We start from the raw sequence: 9,386 nt of genomic DNA on the forward strand, positions 1-9,386 counted from the left end.
TCGGTGCTTCGATGTTCAGGGTTAGATGTGATATTGTAATCAACCCTGCAGCATAAAAGTATTTTTGGTCCATACAATCACATGAAAAGAGTTTTGTACAGTGGCTCCAGTGACAACAGGACTGTTGATTTTTAAATTGTAGTGTGACGCCTGCATGCTCCGGGCTGATTCTGCAGAACACTATCCAGAACCTGAACGAGACTCAAACATAAACAGAGAAAAGCTCAGTAGAAGAGGCATGCTTCCCCCAGTTTAGAAGAATGGATGTGTTTTAGGTCGTCACACTCAAACATCATTTTATTTTTTAAAATAACAACTAGCCTGAATTTTGGCTTGAAAGCGTGAACAGAAGATGTTCGTTACCCTCTTTAGTTCCACAAAGTAACCAGACTGTTAACAGAGCACAAGGTGTTTTTTGTTTTGTTTTTTTCTTTGTGTTTTTACCTCCTCCTGTGCTTGTTTGATACACTGGAAGAGACCAAAGGCAGCACAATGATGGGATTGCAGTTGTGCAAAGCACAGACCCTTACTGGGAATCACTGTGGGTTTCAGTTAGGGCTGGAATAATTCATTGAGTAATCAATTGTTGAAAAACAAATCTTAAATGTAAAACTTTTGCTTCGATGGTTCGTTAAAGCCACAACTATGTAGCACTTATCGTCCGTCTACTCACGGCAGAGAGCAGTAGAAAGAACAGGTGCAGTGCAGGAAGCTTTTCTAGCATTGCTGTAACACTTTTGTTACTGTAAGCGCCATTAAAAACTTGGGACAAAGCTGGCAGGAGTCCTTAATCAAACCGTCTGCCCAACAAGCTCCAACGTGAAGACAATCCAACTGATCCCATTCTACTACTGTTTGTTTTACACTGAAAATCTACAGGAAACCTACAGAAGGTAAAATAAAATATGAAGATGAACAGTTAAGGTGCCAATATACCCTTCGCAGTGGTCATCGCACAGATGCAGCCATTTATACCCGCGGCGCAGTATTCTGCTAAACCATAGGTGTCGCCACTCAGACAGGATTTCGTCATACGCGCTGATGATGATGAGAAGTCAAAAGACTTTGTCGAGTGTTTAGTTTTTTATTTATTTTTGTAAAGTTCTTTTCACAAACTCCAGTTTTCAAACAGTCCCAAGACCTCTGCAGCGATTAATTATTTTAGTAATCGAGTAGTCTATCGATGATTCCATCAACTAATGAAGTAATCGGATAAGAAATACTTTTCTTATTAATGAGCAATAATGAATATTCAAAAGAGAAAAGTCTTTCAGAATGACTGCCCATCGGTTTCCATTTTAGAAACAGTTTGACTGCATACAACAACAAACCCTTCGGTTTACGTACATGTATTACAACATGTTTGTGCTGCTGAAAACTGAAGTTATGGTGGTGGAAACATTAGTTAATGCTAATAGTAATTCAGCGTCCAGCCTAACAACTGTCAGGTCAGTAGCTCAGAGTTATTTGGCCCATGTATAGAGCCATCTACTAATTGGAAGGTTGATAGTTCAGTTCCTGGTGGTGCCAGACACTGACCCATGTTAGATTGATAGCATATGTGTTTGACAGAAAGCACTTCTACATAGAAAATTAGTGCATGTATGAATGGGTGTGAATGGAGCCGATCCAAAGAGGTCAAAGGTCGATCCTCCAGCTCGCTAGTATGGGGAGGCCCAGCCAGGATAGCTTTGCATTCGTGCTGTCAGCGTTAATCTCATTGAAATGCATGTAACGCGGCAAATCTCCATTAGCGAGTTAGCGCAGATCGCCCCGTGTGTGTGGCTGCACAGCGTTAGCGCAGTCAGCTCGTTAAAGCGTTAGTGCAGATCGCGGGCGGCTGCACGGCACTAACTCGCTAACGGAGATTAGTTAATGCGCTTATGCCGTCAATGTCATTTTAATGAGATTAACGCTGACAGCACTACTTTGCATACATCAGCAAAGCGTCCTCGCGATGCTGGAAGCAGGCTCAGTGCCAATATCCGTGCCCACACCTCTGTTCAGAGCCCTAAACACACTCAGTGCATGGAGGCTTTGGCTATTTTTCACAGAGCTCTATGAAATGGCTCTTTAGTTTGCAAATACACTGCACACTTTTTGCATGCGCCTCCAGTCAAACCTTCTTTCTGGCTCTTGGTTGAAAACTTTCTGTTGTGTTGTCTGTCTTTCTTCAGTTTTTTATAAAGCACCTTTCCCAGAAAAATTCAAAGTGCTTGACACCAAGATGAAAAGCAAAATAATAATTGAAAAAAGACATGCATGAACAATAAGACACACTTAATTACCCAGATGTCTGTGTTTATTCCCACCTAGTTGTTTTATAAAAAAAAAACTTCCCTGATTTGGTGAAACATGGGAATGAAGGAAAGTCATCCCAGAGCCATCACTCCAAAGGTGCCATCTGTATGTTTCAAAGTGGATACTACACACTAACAGTAATCTTGGTGTTGTACTTTGGGATTTCACTCTCTTCACAGGCCACTCGTTTGCTTCTGATGCCAGGAGGGCTTCCCATCATAAAATACTTTGAGCGTCTGAGCTGGAAGCTGTTGCTCACAGTTTGGTCTTGTTCAGAGACATGGAGTCCCAACTAAGGACCCTTGTTGTTCAGTTCAGTACAGTAAACTGTGCTTTGAACTCTGTGATTTGTTAGTGGGTGAAGGATATCATAGATCTGATAAGCTGTGAGCCATGAGGTTGACCCCAGGTTGTTTAATGCCCACCCCCAGCATGGGCATACCTGACTGATGACAGTGGTTTCACCGGAAACCTCTACTGATAATGACCCACACCCTTTTTCACACCTTAGCTCATGTGATGAGGAGTGTTATCAATAGTGGGTCAATGACCCTCTTAAGTCAATTTATTTATAAGCACATTTAAAACCTACACAGGTTGACCAAAGTGCTGTACAGAGTGAAAAATAAAGAAGCAAGACACAAAAGCTAAACACCTGGGTCACAATTAAAAGCTAGAGAGTAAAGATGTGTCTTCAGACGGGTTTTAAAAATGTCGAGTGTTGGAGAGATCCTTATTTGAAGAGGCAGACTGTTCCAAAGTTTAGGTGCAACAATCACAAATCTCGGTCTCCTCTGTGTTTCAGTCTGCTTCTAGTAACAATCAGAATCAACCTATCAGCTGACCTGAGAGTTTGGTTTGGAGTATGTTTGGTTAAAAGAACAGAGAGGTACAAAGGAGCTAATCTATTTTAGAGAGTTAAAAACCAGCAATAAAATCTTACAGTTGATTCTATAACGTTCTGGAAGCAGAGTGTAAACGAGCCAAGACTGGGGAAATATGATGGTGTTTACGTGTGCCTGGCAGAAGTTGGGCTGCAGCGTTCTTAACAATCTGAAGACGAGAGAGCAGAGCCTGGCTGATACCAAAATACAGACTATTGCAGTGGTTGAGCCTGGGTGAGAAGATGTTCTTAGCAAGGGCCCTCAGCTGAAAGAAGATGGCTCTTACAACAGAATTTATTTGTTTCTCAAATGAAAATCTGCCATCAAAGAACAGAGTTTTCCAAAGGGCCAAGGTCACCCTTAAGAGAAGAACGAGGGTCAGGAGGTCCAAATAGTTCAATCTCGGTTTTTTGATCATTCAAAATCAAAAAATTCATTGCCTACCGTGATTTTAATGTTGTCAAGGCGATACGTGGGACTGTCCACCATTTGGACTTAGAACTGAGGAAGCTTCTCAAATGAGACATGAAACGTCTTCAAGAAGTCCAGTCGCTTTTCTTTCCAAGTTCCTCAGATTTTAAAGTTTTAATTCTCTCTGTGGTCACAAAAGTGGCCTTTAGACCCTGATGCCCTCTGTCAGCACTCCATCACAGCCTTGTGCTGATTCTCCCAGTTGTAATTGTAGCTGCGTAGGCCTGTGTGACCTTCTAGTGTCACAAGAGAAAAAGTGATAATGAAGCATTTCATGTAACTGCCATCAGTTATCTATGTGCTACACTACTCTTAGTTATCACAGGGCATTAAGCGATACAGAACAGGTTCACAAGGACAAGTATTTTCAGCTGCCTGTGACCACTTCTCATACCACACTCACATATGTAAACACACACTCACTCACAAATTCCATCGGCTGCAAAGAGCTGTTAAATTGGGTCAGAGTCCTCAGTGCTCTCCAACACGGCAACACATTTGTATCGGTGGTCTCTGTTTGTGCTGTCTGCTCTAACAGAAGGTTGCCTTCCAACAACTAAGTCAGCTTTACTAAATTCCTTTTGTTTTGGTTGTGCTTCACACTCCTGGGTCCGGGAATCACTTTGGTTGGACTAAAGAGGGTTGTCTTGTGATTTGCAAGGCACTTTTACAGCATGTAAGGCATGCGCACTGTACCTAAATAATTTATATAATTTACTTTATAGTGCTTTTCTACCCGATCTGACCACTATAAGCACTTTGATACAACTTGCCTCATTCACACAAGCGCTTTTTCATATGTTTTTTCTATGCAAGTGCTTTCTATCTAAGAACATATTCATACTCTGACGGATGCATCGGAGGGCAACTGGAGTTAGTGTTTTGCCCAAGGCTATGTGGGGATCAAACCATCAGCCTTCTGATTAATAGATGACCTGCTATACCTCCTGAGCCACTGAGAAACAATGGTTTGGTCTCTAAAACGGTTGTTTTAGAGAATGAGTAGTTGAGTCAATAGATTTGAAGCCTTTGCATCATTTCCAGAAAAATCTAAAAATAGGAATTTGATGAAGGGTGAGGGAGGAAGTGAAGGAGAAATGATATTTCGCTTGTCACGCTTGCTCCAGGTGGAAAATCACCAGGCGTACTGGCACTTGTTGTGTAGTTTATTACAAATGGTAACAAACAATATCAAGGTATGAACAGAACAGATGTTCTTCTCACACTGTATTACCAGAAAATAACAAACACTGCTGCTTAGATGAGCATTTATTGACTAAATTGTCCTTGGCACTCCACAACATTTCACAGCACATACCAATATGTTACTCTCTTCGTGTATCTATGATGCCTATCTTGAGAATTTTCTTTTGCACTGAGATAAGAAAAACAAAAAACGATATGCAGTTCTTAAACTCAAGCTACTGGTGATTTCCCTTATGACATGTGATGTGTATACAAAATATACAAAACCCTTCTTTTTTTCTGTTTATTCCTTTGTTTTCAGGGGACATGAACTCATTGGCTTATCTGAAGTTGGCATATTAGTTTATATTTCAGGTAGCTCACTAAATACAAACTATATTGCCAAAAGTATTTGTTTCTCATGTTTAGCTGTTTTCCACTTTTTCTTTGGTCATTTTAGCCTTTTTGGCCAGGGTGAAAGGAGTACCTGCCATCAAACAAGAAGGCAGCCGCATGTAACTACGACGGTGTTTGCTAGTTCACCTTACATGCATTAATGTAATAACGTGGTTAGCCTACTCAACGTAAATTGCACACGAACAACATTAAGCTACTCACGCAGAGAAGAACGGCTGCTGCTGCATCATCATCCGTCATCATTTCTGCTACACTGGCAGGGCTAGGGGCCAGGACTCTCCTCTTCGGGTTCTTGGGGGATGTTGCTAACTCCGGGTCCGATAACAGGCACCACACCTGCACTCGGTGTGAGATCTCGCAGCAAGCTATCAAATACGGTGCATTTCTCGGCTTTTAACAAAACGCTATGCGTCGCCAGGTGTTTCATCAGATTCGAGGTGTTACCTCCTTTGCACAGTATCACCTTAAAGCACTTGTTGCAGGCTGCTGAGTTTGCATCTTTTGCTGTGAAGTACAGCCAGACTTTTGACCGCTTTGCCTTGGGCATTTTTAATCTGTAGCTCTGCTCTAAAAGAACTTACATACCTGGGCCTGCCGACTATCCTTGGAAAGGTAAAATGATTGGCTAAAATCCAAAGTGTATGACATCTCAGGGAAATAAAGCACCGAAATGTGCGCTGCTTTTCGGTCTGGTTACTACTGTTTATGTCAGAACCGGTGCGATACCGGTACCCATCCCTACTCTGGGCCTGGGCCGGACTTCTGAAAAACAATCCCTCACCCCAATTCCTTCACTAAACTTTACACTTGGCCCTGTAGAGTCAGACAAGTGCCATTCTCCTGGCAACCACCAAACCAGGACTTGTCCATTGGATTGCCAGGTGGGAAAGTGAGATTCTGCACTGTAAAGAAGTGAAGGACTCTCTAGAGTCCAGTAGTGCCATGCTTTACACCACTACAATCAACACTTTGCATTGCACTTGGTGATGTAAGGCTTGGATGCAGCTGCTCGTCCATGGAAATCCATTCCATGAAGAACTCTACACACTGTTCTTGAGCTCATCTGAAGGCCACAGGAAGTTTGGAGGTCCGTAGAAACTGAGTCTGCAGAAAGTTGGCGACTTCTGTGTACTATGCGGCATCCGCTGACCGCATTCTGTGATTTTACATGGCCTACCTATGATCGACATTAAGTAGCTGTTGTTCCACTTTGCTATAATACAATACCACTAACAGTTGACTTTAGAATATTTGGTAGTGAGAAGATTTCACAACTAGACATGTTGCACAGGTTAGTACCCTATCACACTACCATGCTGGAATTCACTGAGCTCCAGAGAGCAACCTTTCCTTTCACAAGTATTTGTGGAAAGCAATCTGCATGCCTAGGTGCTTGGGCTTATGTACCTGCGGTCATGGAAGTGATTGGAACACCAGAATTTTATGATTTGAATAGGTGAGTAACTTTGCCAAACAATTATTAATCAACAATCAAAAGACCCAGAGATGGTTTTAAATCATTTGAAAGGCTGACACTTAGCTTTGTCTGCCCTTCGTTGGAAAATGAGGAAAAAAAACAAAGCAGTTTTGTCGTTATCTATTGTTCACCTGTGCCTAATTTAGTGTCTCTCTCAGTTTTTAAAATGTAAAAGAACCCACCCACCACTTTAATCACACCCTAGATCTTGTTCTGACATATGGCATAGAGACTGAACATTTTACAGTGTTTCCAGAAAACCCTCTCTTGTCTGATCATTTTCTAATGGTATATAAATTTACAATAATGGGTTACATAGCAGTGGGGAATACATTTGATCAGAGTAGATGTCTTTCACAAAGTGCTGTAACTAAGTTTAAGGATATAATCTTAATCTTAATATTAATAATATAATTATCTTCCTCAATGCTCTGTACCAACATGTTGCAGAGTGGGAGTAGTAGTGGTAGTGTCGCCACACAGGTCCATTATCTTTTTTTTAATATTTTTACTTCTTCCCTGCATACAACTTTAGCTCCTGTGAAAACTAAGGTCTCTAAGTACCTGACTCCATGGTATAATTCTCAAACACGTAGCCTAAAGCAGATAACTCGTAAGCTGGAGAGGAAATGGCGTGTCACAAATTTAGAGGATCATCATTTAGCCTGGAGAAATAGTTTGTTGCTTTATAAGAAAGCCTTCCGCAAAGCCAGAACATCATACTATTCGTCACTGATTGAAGAAAATAAGAACAACCCCAGGTTTCTCTTCAGCAGTGTAGCCAGGCTGACAAACAGTCAGAGCTCTGTTGAGCCAACCATCCCTTTAACGTTAACTAGTAATGACTTCATGAACTTCTTCACAAATAAAATTTTAACCATTACAGAAAAAATTACCAATAATCATCCCACAGATGTAATATTATCTACAGCTACTTTCAGTACCATTGATATTCATTTAGACTCTTTTTCTCCAATTGATCTTTCTGAGTTAACTTCAATAATTACTTCCTCCAAACCATCAATGTGTCTTTTAGACCCCATTCCTACAAAACTGCTCAAAGAAGTCCATCCATCCATCCATCCATCCATCCATCTTCATCCGCTTTATCCGGGGCCGGGTCGTGGGGGCAGCAGCCTAAGCAGAGAAGCCCAGACCTCCCTTTCCCCAGCCACCTCCTCCAGCTTATCCGGGGGGACACCAAGGCGTTCCCAGGCCAGCCGAGAGATATAATCTCTCCAGCGTGTCCTGGGTCTGCCCCGGGGCCTCCTCCCGGTGGGACATGCCCGGAACACCGCGCCCAGGAGGCATCCTTGTCAGATGCCCGAACCACCTCAGCTGGCTCCTTTCGATGTGGAGGAGCAGCGGCTCTACTCTGAGCCCCTCCCGGATGGCCGAACTTCTCACCCTATCTCTAAGGGAGAGGCCAGCCACCCTTCGGAGGAAGCTCATTTCTGCCGCTTGTATCCGCGATCTCGTTCTTTCGGTCACTACCCACAGCTCGTGGCAATAGGTGGGGGTAGGGACGTAGCTCAACCGGTAAATTGAGAGCTTCGCTTTTACACTCAGCTCCCTCTTCACCACGACGGACCGGTGCAGCGTCCGCATCACTGCAGCCGCCGCACCAATCAGTCTGTCAATCTCCGGCTCCCTTCTCCCATCACTCCGAGGTACTTGAACTCCTCCACTTGGGGCAGGAACTCATCCCCGACCCGAAGTGGACACTCCACCCTTTTCTGGCTGAGAACCATGGCCTCAGATTTGGAGGTGCTGATCCTCATTCCCGCTGCTTCACACTCGGCTGCGAACCGTTCCAGTGCGAGCTGGAGGCCTTCACCCGATGAAGCCAACAGAACCACATCATCCATGAAAAGCAGAGATGAGATTCTGAGGCCACCAAAGTGAAAGCCCTCCGCCACTTGGCTGCGCCTAGAAATCCTGTCCATAAAAATTATGAACAGAATCGGTGACAAAGGGCAGCCCTGGCGCAGCCCATCACCCACCGGGAACGAGGCCAATTTATTGCCGGCAATGCGAACCAAGATCTTGCAACAGTTGTATAGGGATCGAATGGCCCGTAGCAATGGGCCAGACACCCCATACTCCCGCAGCACCTCCCACAGGACACCCCGAGGGACACGGTCGAATGCCTTCTCCAAGTCCACAAAACACATGTACACTGGTTGGGCAAACTCCCATACACCCTCAAGTATCCCTGAGAGGATAAAGAGCTGGTCCAGTGTTCCACGACCAGGACGAAAACTGCATTGTTCCTCCTGTATCCGAGGTTCGACTAGCGGACGGACTCTCCTTTCCAGCACCCTGGCATAGACTTTCCCAGGGAGGCTGAGTGTGATCCCCCTGTAGTTGGAACACACCCTCTGGTCCCCCTTCTTAAAGATGGGGACCACGTGGTCTGCCAGTCCAGGGGTACTGCCCCTGATTTCCGAGCAACATTGTAGAGGCGTGTCAACCAGGACAGCCCTACAATGTCCAGAGCCTTCAGGACCTCGGGGCGGACCTCATCAACACCAGGGGCTCTGCCACCAAGGAGTTGTTTAACTGCCTCAGTGACCTCGCCTCCGGAAATTGACGGGTCATTCCCCTCATCCCCAGACTCTGCTTCCTCCTCGGAAGACGCATCAGTGGGA

The 9,386-nt window shown here is 44.1% G+C and overlaps 1 protein-coding gene across 2 annotated transcripts in view; it reads left to right on the forward strand.

Moving 5' to 3' along the window:
- cog5 (component of oligomeric golgi complex 5) overlaps positions 1 to 9,386 on the forward strand; it is a 59,463-nt gene that overhangs the window by 14,920 nt on the left and 35,157 nt on the right. The gene's annotated exons all lie outside the window — the stretch shown is intronic.

Source organism: Simochromis diagramma, unplaced genomic scaffold (genome assembly GCF_900408965.1).
Source record: "Simochromis diagramma unplaced genomic scaffold, fSimDia1.1 OVJJ01000453.1, whole genome shotgun sequence".
Lineage (NCBI taxonomy): Eukaryota > Metazoa > Chordata > Actinopteri > Cichliformes > Cichlidae > Simochromis > Simochromis diagramma.